The sequence below is a fragment of the Danio rerio genome, chromosome 20 (genome assembly GCF_052040795.2).
Source record: "Danio rerio strain M-AB ecotype USA chromosome 20, GRCz13ab, whole genome shotgun sequence".
Lineage (NCBI taxonomy): Eukaryota > Metazoa > Chordata > Actinopteri > Cypriniformes > Danionidae > Danio > Danio rerio.
The window spans coordinates 41,314,538-41,330,160 of record NC_141040.1 but is presented as its reverse complement, the minus strand read 5'-3'; the positions used below and the strand labels follow the sequence as shown (position 1 = coordinate 41,330,160).

At 34.6% G+C, this 15,623-nt stretch overlaps 1 protein-coding gene and 1 long non-coding RNA gene across 50 annotated transcripts in view; one reads left to right on the top strand and one right to left on the bottom strand.

Annotated features, from left to right (window-relative positions):
- Positions 1–15,623, top strand: part of LOC147839401 (uncharacterized) — a 251,467-nt gene that overhangs the window by 20,196 nt on the left and 215,648 nt on the right. The gene's annotated exons all lie outside the window — the stretch shown is intronic.
- Positions 1–15,623, bottom strand: part of gje1a (gap junction protein epsilon 1a) — a 372,471-nt gene that overhangs the window by 165,806 nt on the left and 191,042 nt on the right. The gene's annotated exons all lie outside the window — the stretch shown is intronic.

Genomic DNA, 15,623 nt, shown 5'->3' with positions numbered 1-15,623 from the left:
AGGAGGCTCTTTATCCACGCACTGCAGATGGTCTGTTTCACTGTTTTCTTGCTGATGAAGCGTTCAGTTTCTCCTCTTAGAAAGTCAGTCATGTAAATAGCAAATGCGCCATTGCGCAATGCAACTGACTCTTAAAGAGAATGTGAGATGACACTCTGATTGGATTAATGCACATTATGCCCAAAACACACACATAACTCATTAAGAGAATAAGCACAACCCTGTTAGACCATGATCTGTGGCACAAACCATATTTTCCATAGTTAAAATAGCAAAAGTGGATTCAGATACGCACTTCGTCCACGTTCTGACTACTCGTTGTATGCTTTCGTTCGCTCCTAATTTATTTTCATTAATTCACCATATAGAAACCAATCTTCACTGCTCACTTACCAAAACACCCAAAAACATGTGTATTAAGTATATATTCAATGCAACCACGAATCAATAATCGAGGCTAGAATAGAAAATCAAAACAAGAGCTTGACAATAGGAATCAAAAATGCTTTTGTACTGCCCTGATTAAGTTATTGTGTTTAAAGGGGTAGTTCACACAGAAATTAAAAATACCTCATGTGGTTTTAATTCCTTCCGAGTTTCTTTCTTCTGTTGAACACAAAGGAAAATATTTTGAATAATGCTGGTTGCTGGGACCCATTCACTTTCAAAGTAGGAAAAAAATTACAATAAAACTCAATGGATCCCAACAACCAACATAACCAAAAAGCCAAAAGTCTTCTTTTCTTCAACAGAAGAAAGAACTCAACAAAGTTTTGAACGAGTGAAGGGTGAAGAAATGATGACAGAATGAAAATTTTGTGTGAACTGTGTCTTTAGTCCACAGGGGAAAATAACGTATTTAACATGGCACAATCAGCGCAACACATCTACATAAATAACATGTGTCTACATACAGTACACATACATTTTTATCTTCTGTCATTGCCTAGATGATTCACAACTGTTAATTTTAGGTTTTATGTAATAGATGTTTATAAATCCTTGCTAGTTATGAGCAATTAGCTGCCCATTGTTCTTTGGAAAACTCTCCACGTCCTTTTGTTTTTTTTCACACTAAGGACAACTATTTTTGTAAAACTATAACAAAAATTGCAAACATTTTTACTTATGCTATATATATTTTTTTATCTTTTGAACAGGAAAAAACTGCTGTAAATGTTATTAAATTGTATTAAGTACAATCTCAGTTGCTAAATAAAATATATATATAGTTTAGTTAACAAGTAAAAAACAGGGTGAGATTGTGGCATAATCAGGCTGCTGCGGGGGGGTTTTTCTTTACGGGATTGATTTTAAAAAACACTGTAGGTGGATTTAGGGAAGGGGTTGGGCGGGTCAATTGGTGCTTTTGAAAACACTATTGATTGGGTTGGAGGGTGGGTCAGCTGATCAGTCGGTCAGTCAGTCAGTCAGTCGACAACAGTCTCTGATGGAACTCCTGGGATGTATTTGACACTTTCCAGAAATGTACATAGGGGTACGTATTCAGAATGAGCCTGGGTTGATAAAAATACACATTTCAAAGAACTTCACTAACTAACACTAATAATACATGTTAACATTTATTAATGCATTATAAAAAATAAGAAGCTGCAACATTATATCATAGACCTGAGCTATAGTATTACTTGTTATTATGTAATGCTATTTAATGCATTAACTAACATATCTAATAAATTCTTTTTGTAAAGCGCTACCACATGTTCCTCATAAGACAATTTAAAAATGATAGTTTGTTTACTTTTGTTTGCCAAAACTCTATTTTTAAGCCAAACCAAACTGTGTTCTTTCAAATGCTTACAGCAGTTTTTTTTTCTTTAAAGAAATATCTTGGTTTCTGATAGAAAATCAATTGTTTTTTTAAAGCTATGTAAATTCTGGAACTAAGTCTAAAATTCTCATCATCTCATTATTATGTCTGGATAAAACCTTTGGGTTTGAGAAATAAGCAAAATCTCCCACTGACTCAAATGTTTGTTTATTTTTCTCCAGGTGAAATTCTGGATAATAGCAATAATAGTGGTTATGACTGAACATTTCCACTGTGTTTTATTGCTCAGCAGATCACTAGTTATACTACGTGAACAGTTTACAAACAGATGGTTTAAAGACGGGAATAGTATTGCTTACACACAAAAGACAAACATGACTGGGAAATGCACAGCTTCTGCCTGGGTATATTGCAGCAATACATATGATAATGAACAGTTTGGGCTCATCAAATGCTAAACAAATATATCAGTTTCTAGATTAAACAATAACTGATTTGCAGCTATAAACGCAAAAGGTTTGTCCATCTCTCTACCATCTCTCACATCTGAACAGTGCATTAGATTAGACAATGTGAAAAGTGAAGGTAAATGCTGCTGCTGTAATTAGAAGACAAGATTCAGTGCTTAGATAAAATGATGACAGCAGAGAAAATAATTTAATTTATTACACCCATTCACTTCTTTATACCTAAAATGCTCTTGCAATTTGAGTGTGTATTGAAAGTATGTTTGCTGAAGCAGTATTTGCTAAAATTCAACAAGTTTTAACTATTTAGAAATTAAATTAAATTAAATTTAAGAAAAAACTTTAAATGTTTTATTAGACATTAATTTAGCTTAATGTGTAAGACAGAATCATTAACTCATTACCACTGCTTTTTAGGTAATTATCAAATGGTTGACTGTTTAAACTGTTATCTTTTAATCCACAACATTTGAAAGTTATTAGAAATATATTTGTGTGAAATGCCTTTCAAAAATGTAATGCCGCAATTTTCTCCAGCTAACCTCTAATTAAAATCAGTATTTTAAAATTAGTTTTTAGCAGTTTTATATAGAGATTACTCAAAAATTATATATGATGTTTAGTTACTTCTAATAATCCCAACACAGGCCCGTTGTGAAAATGTATCCCCGTATACATTTATGGAGAGCGTAAATTATGTAGCCAGAGTTATGCATGGCTGCATTTTGTCTTTAAAATGAACAGTAACAGGCAGCATGACTTTATGCGGTATGGACTTGAGACAAGGGGATTTTAGTCCGGAAAAGAACGGTTCCAGAAAGCAGGTATAACAAAAACAAAACGCAATAAAATAGACAAGTGAATAACAGGGTGAAAATGTGGTAAGTTCTGAAAACGTGGTAAAAATCAGGCAGCCGAGAGGGCCTATAAAAAGTTTTTAAAACAGTGTTGGCTGGGTTTAGGAAAAGGGGTGGGCGCTGGTCAATCGCTGCTTTTGAAAACATTATCTGTAGGGTTTTGGGAAAGGGAGTGGGGGGTTTGGTTGATTGGTCAGTCAGCGGCCTCTGGTGGATTTACATGAGAAGAGCAGGTGAAAATGGCACTTGCGAGAAATATTTGAGATCTGAAAGATCTCAAAATCAAAAAGAACATACCTCCTGGGACATATTTTGCACTGTCCATAAATGTATGCAGGGGTACGTATCAATGTAGCTGGGTTGCAACATCCATTAAGTTTATTGTTTCTACAGCTTTGTTGAACATTCACAGGTCTCCATTTTGTATATGCCTCTTATTATCATTCGTTTTGTCTCTGTTATATTATATTAATAATTTCTCCACTTAAATTAAAATAAATAATCCATCATCACTACTCTGAACAGGTGCTCCAGGGCTAACAAGAATGTCAATTTTATTGCAGTTTATGAGATTAAAACCATATTTTTCTCACTTTATAACATCTGTTGAGTGTTTGAAATAATATTCTGTCAATCTGTGTGGTTTCTCATCACACACTGATGCATTTAATCAATTATTTTTATAGTTTTCCTCACTTTGACTAAGAATCTTAACTTTTTTACTTCCACAAAAATTGCTCGAAGAAAACCAATAAACCAAAATTAACCACTTATTAACTGATTGTATTATAGTCTCTGTCACCATGTGATGGCAGAACAATGTAATGTGAACCGCCAATTGCTACAAATATAAAAGGTGTAGCAATAAAAAAGTAATTTTATTAAAGAGTATTGCAATTTAAATCCAATGTCATTTATTGAAAAATAACACTCAAAAAATATGTTTTCTGTTTAAAATGAGCTGAAACAACACAATTCTTGAGTTTTTCTGGGGACAACGTATTTGTATAGGTTCAATCCACCTAAATTTGTAATAACTAATAAGCTAACTTAATTATTTCATTTTGTCCCTCCACTTATCGATTGTGTGGAACTAAGCATTTTTACAGTGCATATTACAAACAATATAAGGATTCTAAGTAAATCAACAATGGACAAATTTCCACATAGCATTTTATACAGAAAGCTGTCAGTCTAACATTACAGTCAAATCTATTTGCACTTGAGCAAATAACAGATGATTGCAATCAAAAGATGGCATATACTGTATAGCCAAAATAAAATAGTATTTCCACACGTAACCACTATAGACGCATACAATAGACTCCAGAATAAGTGTCTGTGAGAAGGGTGCTTTTGGTGGGTAATTAAAGGCTGAACAGCTGCTGACACATTGGAAGTACCACCCTTAAAATCAGTGAAACTCATTTTCAAATACACACTATACTTATTAGTAAACCACATTTGAAACCTAAATAACTACATTCTCGATTAAAAAAAAGTCTCAAAAATACAATATGTACAACATCAGCAGCATTTGTCAAAGTGAATTTAGTTCTCTGCTCGCCGTGGACTCAACTTCAGCGATAGAAAACAAAATTATAATGGGATATTTCTGCTTTCGTAACTTAAATTATGGAGTCATTCTGACTACATTCTAACAGACCTCATATGGTGAAAGCTTTTGAACTCTCAAGATGTGCTTGTGTTTGGTTTTTGTATATTGACTTGCATGCTAAGCTTGCACCACAACAAAAACAACATTATCATAGACTTTAAATACCATATATATCCTTAAATACACAAACTGAGCAAATTCTTAAAAATAAAATGTCATGAGAAAGCAAATAGCAACCAAAAAAACTTTAGATTCCTCAAATAGTATATAGTAAATAAATTTAATATAGTAAATATATATATATATATATATATATATATATATATATATATATATATATATATATATATATAGTATGTAGTTATATAGTAAAAAATTGTCTGTAAAGTTCTCTGTATAATACTTGACACGTTTTCTTAAGACTGTCATTGTCACAGTTGTCCGATGCTTGCGCCTTTTCTTTCTATGTTTGTTGTTGTCATGTGTTAGCGTTGTAGTTTCCATGTGCTCTGATTAGTGTTTTGTTTACATCACGTGATCAGCGGGACTAATCAGCAGGTCCAGTTGATGGCACTTAGCTCACCTATTTAAGAGTGGAAAGCCAGGACATCATTGTCAGTTCATTACTCTGCTTTATGATCTCTCTGTCTTGTCATGATCTGCCGGTTGTGATTCCCATTTCTAAGACTTTGTCCACGCTGCTATTGCACACTGTCTGCTTATTGTTGCACTCTTTACGTTTTTTTAATAAAACCCTCACTTGCATTTGCATCCTTTTGACTTTGTATCATCACCATAACATGACAGTCATGATGCTTCTGTAATCATGACATATATATGAATGAGATTTTATGCATGGCTATAACAACCGTCATTAAGTACAAACCTCAGTTATGTCATTTTGACATAAACAAATACATCACAACCTGTCTCTCATGACAAACTGACATTATCAAGATAAAATAACCTCTCACAAATCTGTCATAAACATGATTCCCATTAGGCAATTATAATTTTGTCATGAATATTTTTCAGACCAATTTTTTAAAGTGGAACAAAATGAATTTGTAATTTTCAAATACAAATTCTTTGAAAAAGTGTCAAGTGTACACTCAAATAATGTTATTGCAGTGTCATTAATATTTTATGACATATTAATGATAATTCTGATTGGCAAAAAAATCTGTCTTGCGATTCCTGTCCAATCAAATCGCACGCACTGTATAAAGTAAATTGCATCATACTAAACCCCCTCAAGACATGGGCACTTTATGAATGCAGCAAACCATTTGAAAGCATTAAAAATGTCCAATAAGATGTCCAAAATCTTTACACACAATGGCCCAGAAACTGTTTATAGACTTTATAGATATGTCACTAATAAGAAAATGAAGGATGTTGATTGAATGATGACTAAAATTGCCAAACGACCTCTAACAATCACTAAATGAAATGAATAAAAAATGGAAGAAAGGGCCAAATTAAGAAAAGGCAGAACAAGGAATAGAAGGAAGGTCCAATTGAAGGAAGGAAGAACTAAACTAATGAAGAAAGGAAGGACCAAATAAATGAGGGAAAGAGTCAAAGAAGGACTGAACAAACTAAGGAATAAAGGAAGGAATAAATGAATGAACAAGTAAAAATATAATCAATTAAAGGAACAAAAGAATGAAGGAATGAATGAATGAGTGAGTTAACGAATAAAGGGAGGAACAAAGAAAGGAAAAAATTAATGAAGAATTTAACAAACAAATCAAACAAATGAATGAAGAAAGGGCAGAACAAACAAACAATGGAAGGAAGGAATGAACGAACGAATATAGGAAGATCACTAAATACATTACAGAATGTTACGTTTACACATGCCAGCACAAACTGCATGTAAACGCATCAACTTTTCACAATGTAATACTACTCTTAAGTTCTTTCGAAAAGGGCTACTTTTTACTCATACCTTGAGTAACATTTACAACAGATACTTTTATTTTTACTACATTTTTGGGCATGTAATGGTACTTTTACTTGATTATGATTGTTCAGTACTCTTTCCACCTGAACACTCTCAGTACAGCAACTCAATCACATAAGCAAAATGCCATATATAGCATTTTAATCAGCATATAAGCTTACCTATGACATAAATATCCCTACAATTATTTTCCAGTGAATTTCTGCTGTTTATATAGGAACAGAGATGCTCCACAGTGTCGGTCTAAAAGCAGAGCGTCTTCCACGGGTGACCACCATATGTTAGGACAGCTGGTTGATCTGGACACACTGGGTGTCATGGAAAGGCTTCTCCGCCAGCAGGCCCAGCTCAGGAAACCACATAGGCCAGCACCAAAAACACATGTTTCTGACAAACTCTGTTAATGTCACTTCGGTTGGATTCTTTCACAAAGACTATGCTATATTTAGTTGCATTTTCATCAGTCTGGATGAGTAACTTGATACATTTACCTGCATTTCTCAGTTTAACTTTATACTTAATGCATATGTTTGTTTGTTTTTAATGCAAAAGTGTAAAATAGTTCGACAATTTATATAATTTTTACATTTGACAGCTTTGCAGTGCTTAATAAAATATATTTTTTAAAATAATAAAAAAATAATAATAATAATAAAATTTACCTATTTAATTGATTTATTTTGAAATTAAATTAAATAAAAAAAAATCATTAAATTGTCCCGTGGTTTGACTTAATTGTGGCAATTATCGTTTTATAATTCTTATTACAGAAGTTATTTAATAAATAGATTAAAATTAAATGTAAAAAATAAATTTAATCATTCATTCACTAATTTTAGTCCGCTTTTTCGGGGAAGGTCACGAGGGTAGCAGTCTTGAGGCCTGTGCACACCGGGACACTTTTTGCTCACGTTTTCCGTCAACGTTTTAACGCCTTGTGACTAATTAAAGGGCACCAAGGTGATCGTGCACACGAACATGCAAAACGCCAGGCGCTAAAGCGTCATTTTTAAAGAAACACCTCATGCTCGGTTTTTTGTTTTGACGCACTGCATTAAAACCTTCTCCTTCATTCAGATTGGCACTTTTGTTCACGTGCACGGAGCTGCTGAAGTTACAGTAAACAGCACTTGGAGGTGCTTAAGTGCAAAACCGTCACTGCGAGCGCACATTGAAGAAGATGCCCAGAGGCAATATTAACATAGAGCTGCTTATTGCTCTGTGAACAATAATCATTTCTTCATTGCTAGAGCTGGAGCTGCTACTCGAACCATCCATGCTTGCTCGAGTCACCAGTAACTTTAACGACAAGCTTGTCAACTTCCTCTCTTCCTCTTCTTCTGAGTTATAAGCAGGGTGTCAGAAGCTTAAAGTTGTGTATTGCCATCTAACGTCAAGAAGTGATTTTGCACACTCTTCTGCTTGACCCCAGTGAAAATCGATTGGGTTTGAATCTGGAAAAATGTTTCGTAAAACGCTGACAATAAACACAAACAAAAAGTGTACCGGTGTGTACGAGCCTTAAGGAGAGAACCCCAGACTTCACTCTTCCTCCAGCTCCTCTGGGGGGGATCTCGAGGTGTTCCCAGGCCAGCAGAGAGACATAGTTCCTCCAGCATTTCCTGGGTCTTCCCCGAGGCCTCCTCCCAATTTGACATACCTGGAAAACCTCCCTAGATAGGTGTCTAGAAGGCACCCAAAACAGATGCCCAAGCCACCTCAGCTGACTTCTCTCAATGTGAAGGAGCAGCAGCTCTACTGCAAAATCCTCCACCCTCTAAAGGAAACTCATTTCGGCCCCTTGTACTGGAGATCTTCTCCTTTCGGTTATAACCCAAAGGTCACAACCATAGGTAAGAGTAGGAACGTAGATTAACCGTTAAACTGACAGCTTTGCCTTTCCGCTTAGCTCCTTCTTCTCCACAACGGACCGGTACATCAGCCGCATTACTGCTGCACCAATCTGCCTGTCAATCTCACGTTCCATCCTTCCCTCACTCATGAACAAAACCCCAGGATACTTGAACTCCTCCACCTGGGGTAAGCACTTCCTCCAACCTGGAGATCGCTTGATATATATATACTGTAGGTCATATATTAAGGTGTAGGGCTGTCCCTGACGAAAGATGTTCTTAGTCGACCAGCAGTCATTAATTGAAGCCATCAGTCACCTAATCATTTGTTTATTAAATTAACTTATTAGGCATGCTTAAGTAAATTTGGAGGAAATTATTTGAGTATAAGGCTGAGAAAGAATGTCATTTCTAACATAGTTTTGCATTGTACAGACATTCTACAATAAGTGTTAATGTTCAACACCAAGAACTTGCACATACATGAAACAGTATCAGCAAATGATTCAATTATGAATGTGTCTGGGAAAAACAGCACCTACAAATGATCTAACTATGAATGTGTCTGGGACAAAAGTCATGTAACTTTGCTCATATATATATACACACACACACACACACACACGCACACACACACACACACACACACATGCGCACACACACACACACACACACACACACACACACACACACACACACACACACACACACATATATATATATATATATATATATATATATGTATATATATATATATATATATATATATATATATATATATATATATATATATATATATTAGGGGTGTAACGGTTCACAAAAATCATGTTTGGTTCGATACGATACAGTGGTGTCACTGTCCGGTACATTTCGATACAACAAAAATGAAAAAAGCCAGAGGATTTCTCTGATTTAAATTTTTTAATTAAGTAAAACTAACATCATAAAAGTATGATCCTGTTTTATTTTCTTTCACTTTAAACAGTGATAGAGCTATACTTCCGGGGTTTCTGCTTAGCAGAAAATAAAACAAATCCTTCTTTATACTCAAAACCAAAAAGCAGCTTATAAAAAATAAACATAATATTGTAGCAGTAAACAAATAAAAAGAAAAGAACAATTTAGTTTTTTTATATGGAACTCAGTTTCAATCAAGTATTTTTTATTATTAGAAAGATGAGGTGTCCACCTTTTCCTCAGACAGCACAGATCTGCTTGATTTGATCACCTGCTTGATTTGATCACCTGCCATTTTAGTGGATTTGAAAGCAGAAATTATCTGACTGAAATGGGCTTATGAAGGAATAATGTAACGGGGCTTTATTACATTTAACATTTTCTTAAAACGCGACATTTTCACTACTGATTAAGATCTCTCAGATGTTTTTTTTCCACCACTCTCTTAGCAGCTGTGATGGTGCGCGACATATCTGAAGAACGGTGGGGGCGTGTGCGTGCATTGTACCTGAGCGGCGTAGGTGAGTTGTGCCAAACGTAGCTGAAGAGCTGGGAGAGATGCGGTGGAGAGGGGTGTGCGACATATTTAAGGACTGCGGTGGAGACGCGCGTTTTCCAGAAGATTATCATTCGTTTGCGGGCATCCAGGAGTCTCCCGAAGCTTCCGGGAGACTTGGGATGTCTGGGATTACATTAACATTACTCGCCATTTTGCGAGCTAGTGTAGCACGTGGCATGCCTGACTGGAGTATTTGGAGGTTGGCTCTTTTGTGTCGGGGGTCCAGGGTCGCTGAGGCAAGGGGGGCGGAGCCAGCACGAGCATACAGGCTGACACAGAAGCTAGCAAGATTGCTAATGAGCACATGCTTTAATAAAGTGATATTCTGAGTTCAAAAGCGATGGTCTACTGTTTAACATGACAGCAGGGAAGGCAGCATGTTATCTGCCACCTCATTTGGGATGCCATGTTGAGCGTTGCTGCACTGAAGACTTTATATTTTGTACTTATTCCCTTTTATCTTTTTAGATGTTAGTCTGAATTGAATTGTTTGGTTAGTAATGCGTACCGAACCGAAAGTCTCGTACTGAACGGTTCAATACGAATACACGTATCGTTACACCCTTAATATATATATATATATATATATATATAGATAGATAGATAGATAGATAGATAGATAGATAGATAGATAGATAGATAGATAGATAGATAGATAGATAGATAGATAGATAGATAGATAGATAGATAGATAGATAGATAGATAGATAGATAGATAGATAGATAGATAGATAGATAGATAGATAGATAGATAGATACAGACAGACAGACAGACAGACAGACAGACAGACAGACAGACAGACAGACAGACAGATAGATAGATAGATATATATATATATATATATATATATATATATATATATATATATATATATATATATGCTTTTGTTGTATTCATACAACTCCTGCAACTGACAACTTTGCAGTGGTTGATGGAATGAAAATAAAACAAATCTAATAACTAGTTTTGCTTGAAAAGAAACTGAGGGACATCAAACTAATATTACATGGTAATCAATGACATGCTGTAAAAAGGGCTTTAACTGAACCCAGGGACCAGTCTTATTTGTACACTCAGAATGATTTGTGATGCTTTTTTAGGTACCAAAGTAATGCCGAGCTGACATATAAATACAGTTTATAAATTCCTCCCCAGGATCCAAGATGAAGATAAAATCACATATCACTGAGGCACAGAATTATTTGCAGCACATTTCTGTAAGCGTCAGGCCCATTTGAACACAAAAAAGCCACTGATCACAGAGGACGAGGACAGGGGGATAGAGAAGAGGACTGGGCTGATCATGCAGACACTGCTGGAGTAATTCAGAGCTGCTGGCACATTGGGAAAAAAATGCCTCTCAGCAACAAAGACAAGCTCCCCTGCAGTCTGCCATCCGCAATAAAAGACATTTATTCTACACCGGTACAAACTGATATGTCCTCAAACAGTCTTTTAACATATTCCCTACATCCAGCAGACACTTTTACTCATACAGTATGTGTCCTTAAATATTGAAGAAAAATAGGATTCAAATATTTTTCACAACTGAAAATGTTGTGGTGTTTGGTAAATGAAAGATGGAAATAAAAAAAATTATAATAAAATTAAATTCAATTAGATTAAATTAAATTTGATTAAATTAAATTAAATTAAATTAAATAATCACAAAATCATTTAATTAAAACTTTAGTAAGTTTAATTAATATCCATTATGGTTAAAAATTCAATATATATCTTATTGTGATATTTAGTTTTTGTAGACATTATATACTTATATAATGTGTTCCAGTGCTCATATTTTATTTATATTTCAAAAAGTTTACAATATATGAGCAATCAAAATGTATATGTATATTTGCATTCATTAAATTAATTTTATTAGTGATAATTTAAAATATTTTCTTAATTATAACTATTATCTTAATTCAGTTGTTGAAAAGAGCTTACAAATGCATTTGAAACATAAAAACAATAATCTATGCACATTTATAATTACATTTTATTCTACGCTCACTGCCCATTTTATTAGGTACACCTGTCTAACTGCTCGTTAACGCAAATTTCTAGTCACCCAATTTTATGGCAGCATCTCAATGCATTTAGGCATGTAGACATGGTCAGGACGATCTGCTGCAGTTCAAACAAGCATCAAAATGGGAGAGGAAAGTGATTTAAGTGACTTTCAACATGGCATGGTTGTTGGTGCCAGCCGCTATCTGAGTATTTCAAAAACTGCTGATCTACTGGAATTTTCACGCAAAACCACATTAAGACTTTACAGTGAATGGTCAGAAAAAGAAAAAATATGCAGAAGAGCATCCCTAAATGCACAACTTTGAGGTGGATGGGCTACAGCAGCAGAAGACCACACTGGGTGCCACTCCTGTCAACTAAGAACAGGAAACTGAGACTACAATTCACACAGGCTCATTAAAATTAGACAAAAGAAGATTGGAAAAACGTTGCCTGGTCTGGTGAGTCTTGACTTCTGCTGCAACATTTAGATGGTAGGGTCAGAATTTGGCGCCAACAACATGAAAGCATGGATCCATCATGCCTTGTATCAAAGGTTCAGGCTGGTGGAGGTGGTATAAGGGTGTGGGGGATATTTTCTTGGCACACTTTGGGCCCATTAGTACCAATTGAGCATTGTGTCAACGCCATAGCCTACCCGAGTATTGTTGCTGACCATGTCTATGCCTTTATGACTACAGTGTATCCATTGTCTGATGGCTAGTTCCAGCAGAATAAGGCACCATGTCATAAAGCGCAAATCATCTCAGACTGGTTTCTTGAACATGACAATGAGTTCACTGTCCTCCACACTCACCAGCATCAATCCAATAAAGCACTTTTGGGATATGGTGTCCTGGAGATTTGAATTATGGATGTGCAGCCGACAAACCTGCAGCAACTGCTTGTTGCTATCATGTCAACATGGACCAAAATCTCTAAGGAATATTTCCAGTCCCTTGTTGAATCTATGCCATGAATGCAAAAGGGGGTACAACCCGGTACTAGTGAGGTGTACCTAATAAAGTGGCCGGTCAGTGTATGGAACAAATAAATTTAGATTATTATAGTACACATCACTATATACACTGGTCAAACAAAAAGCTCAAAATATAAATAACTTTTTAAAATCTTAATATAAATGAACAAAGTATAAGTGGTGTTGTGAGAAACAAATGTCCCCAAAATTATAGCAATACCAGTATATTTTTACCTTGTGAGAACATTTGTTTTAGTCCCAATTAGGAAAAAAAAAAACTCATGAATTATACAGATGTGTGTATTCTCAAAATGTTTCTCTTGATGGTTATGTTTAGGGGTGGATAGAATATATACAGTGGCTGCACAGTATAAAAATCATCATGTCTGTTCAAAGTCCCAATAAAGACAGATATAAATGTGTATAATATTTACACATTTCTTGTCTTTTCTTTTCTTTCCCCACAACCTCAAAGCCTTTCAATGCACATGAAAAAAAAAATGGCCAGGAAAAATGTCTCCTTGAGAAAGTCAAGGAGACCATTACAATCATTCACACCATGCTTAAAGTGCATAATGTATGGCTAATTGTCATCATCCATATCCATGCCAGACTGTAAAAGAGATTTCACATAGTGTCTGCAATATTAGGACAGGGCTTGTGATGTTTAGTAGAAAATCCCTTATGTTTGTCTTGGCGATTTGCATGGATGACAAGTGTGTAATTTTTTAAAGAAATGCTTCTATATGTCCTCATTAACAAATTGCAGTGTATTACACTTTAGGTGCCATTTCATAATTAAGAAGCTTTGATGACACACTGATTCTAGAACGAAAGGCTGCAAATTAATGTTTTTCCTTTAAGTCACATCTGGTTTATGAATAAAAATCACTGCTACTGTAGATGTTTCTACAGTAAGAAAAACTTGACAAACAAGCTGAGGTGTCTCATTAAGGGAAACGAAGACACTTGCTGAATGCGTTTTTTATCCAAAGTGTTTTTGTTTAAAGGTGAAGTTTCAAGTGCCACTTAAGATATACACTTTCTTAAGATTATTCATACACTTATAACATTTTACATTTTTACATGAAGCTAGTAAAGAGAAACACTTGAGTTAAGATTACCTGTAAAGATGTAACCTTAAAAGTTAAAAGTAACCACTAGTGTTTGATTCTTTGAATTATGCCTTGTGCTTTTGTAAGTTCATTTTCTTTTTGTTTTAGTTCCTTATTAATCAGGGGTCGCCAGAGTGGAATGAACCACCAACTTATCCAGTATATGTTTTATGCAGCGGATGCCCTTCCAGCTGTAACCCATCACTGGGAAACACCCATACAATCTTAATTTTTGAGTAAACTATCACTTTAAAACTGAGCAGCTGCTTTGCATGTACTGACAACACTCTGATTACTTTCTTTACCCAATGATGAAATACAACTGAATGTACAAAATACATGAATACAGTCATATATGTCAAAGATATTAAACATAGTCAACATTTTAATTCAATTAGATTTCTTAGACATACACAAATTGAAGACTTGATCCTGTATTCACTGCTGTTTATCTCTTATCATAATCTCTAGCTCTTGACGTCCGATTAAATTGGCTATTTCGAACTAATTTGCTTACCTTTATCTTTTTAATAAGCCATGATTTCATTCTAACTAAAAGATGACCTCCATAATGGGGGGTAAGAGCACGACTGTAATTTGGTTTTTACATAATTTGACAGAGTGAGCCTATTATGGAAATAGAAACAACATAAGCTAAAAATCACACTCTTACTGTAGATCTGGTATTATGAAGCTCCAGAATGAAAAAACGTGATCCATATGATGTGGTCTCTATATGTGACCATGGACAACAAAACTAGTCTTAAGTTGCATGGGTATATATTGTGGAAATTAGCAAAAATATGTTGTATTTGTTACAATTGTAGATTTTTTTAATGCCAAAAATCTGTAAAAGTTTAAATAAACATCTTGTTTTGTGAAGAGATTCTGTAAATATTTTACTGTAAACAAATCAAAACTCAACTTTTGTTTAGTAATGTGTATTGCTAAGCACTTCCTTTGGACAATTTTAAAGTCAACTTTCTCAGTATTTTGATTTATTTGAACAGAATTTTTTATATTTGTATCTGGGTCAAATATTTTACTATCATAACAAACCATTCTTCAATGGAAAGCTTACTTATCAGCATTTAATACACATACATTTTGAATGCTATACATATATTTATTACAGACCTATGAGTGAGGGAGATAATTCCAAAACTGCTGATGACCTGTTTTAGGTTGCTCAGAATAGTCGAATTTGACATCAAAATTTGAAAATTTAAATTTGATAATAACCATTTCAAACAACTTCGCTATTTTCATTTTTCAAGTTTTCTTTATAATGTACATCATTATGTGTGTTAGTGCTACTGCCAGTACCACCACAATCCTAAGATAAATGAGAATCTGCACATGGCTGCTCAAGTTACAGCTGGAGGAATACTTGGGTATAATATATGGGTATAATTTAATATTTTAATGTCACTGTTTTTA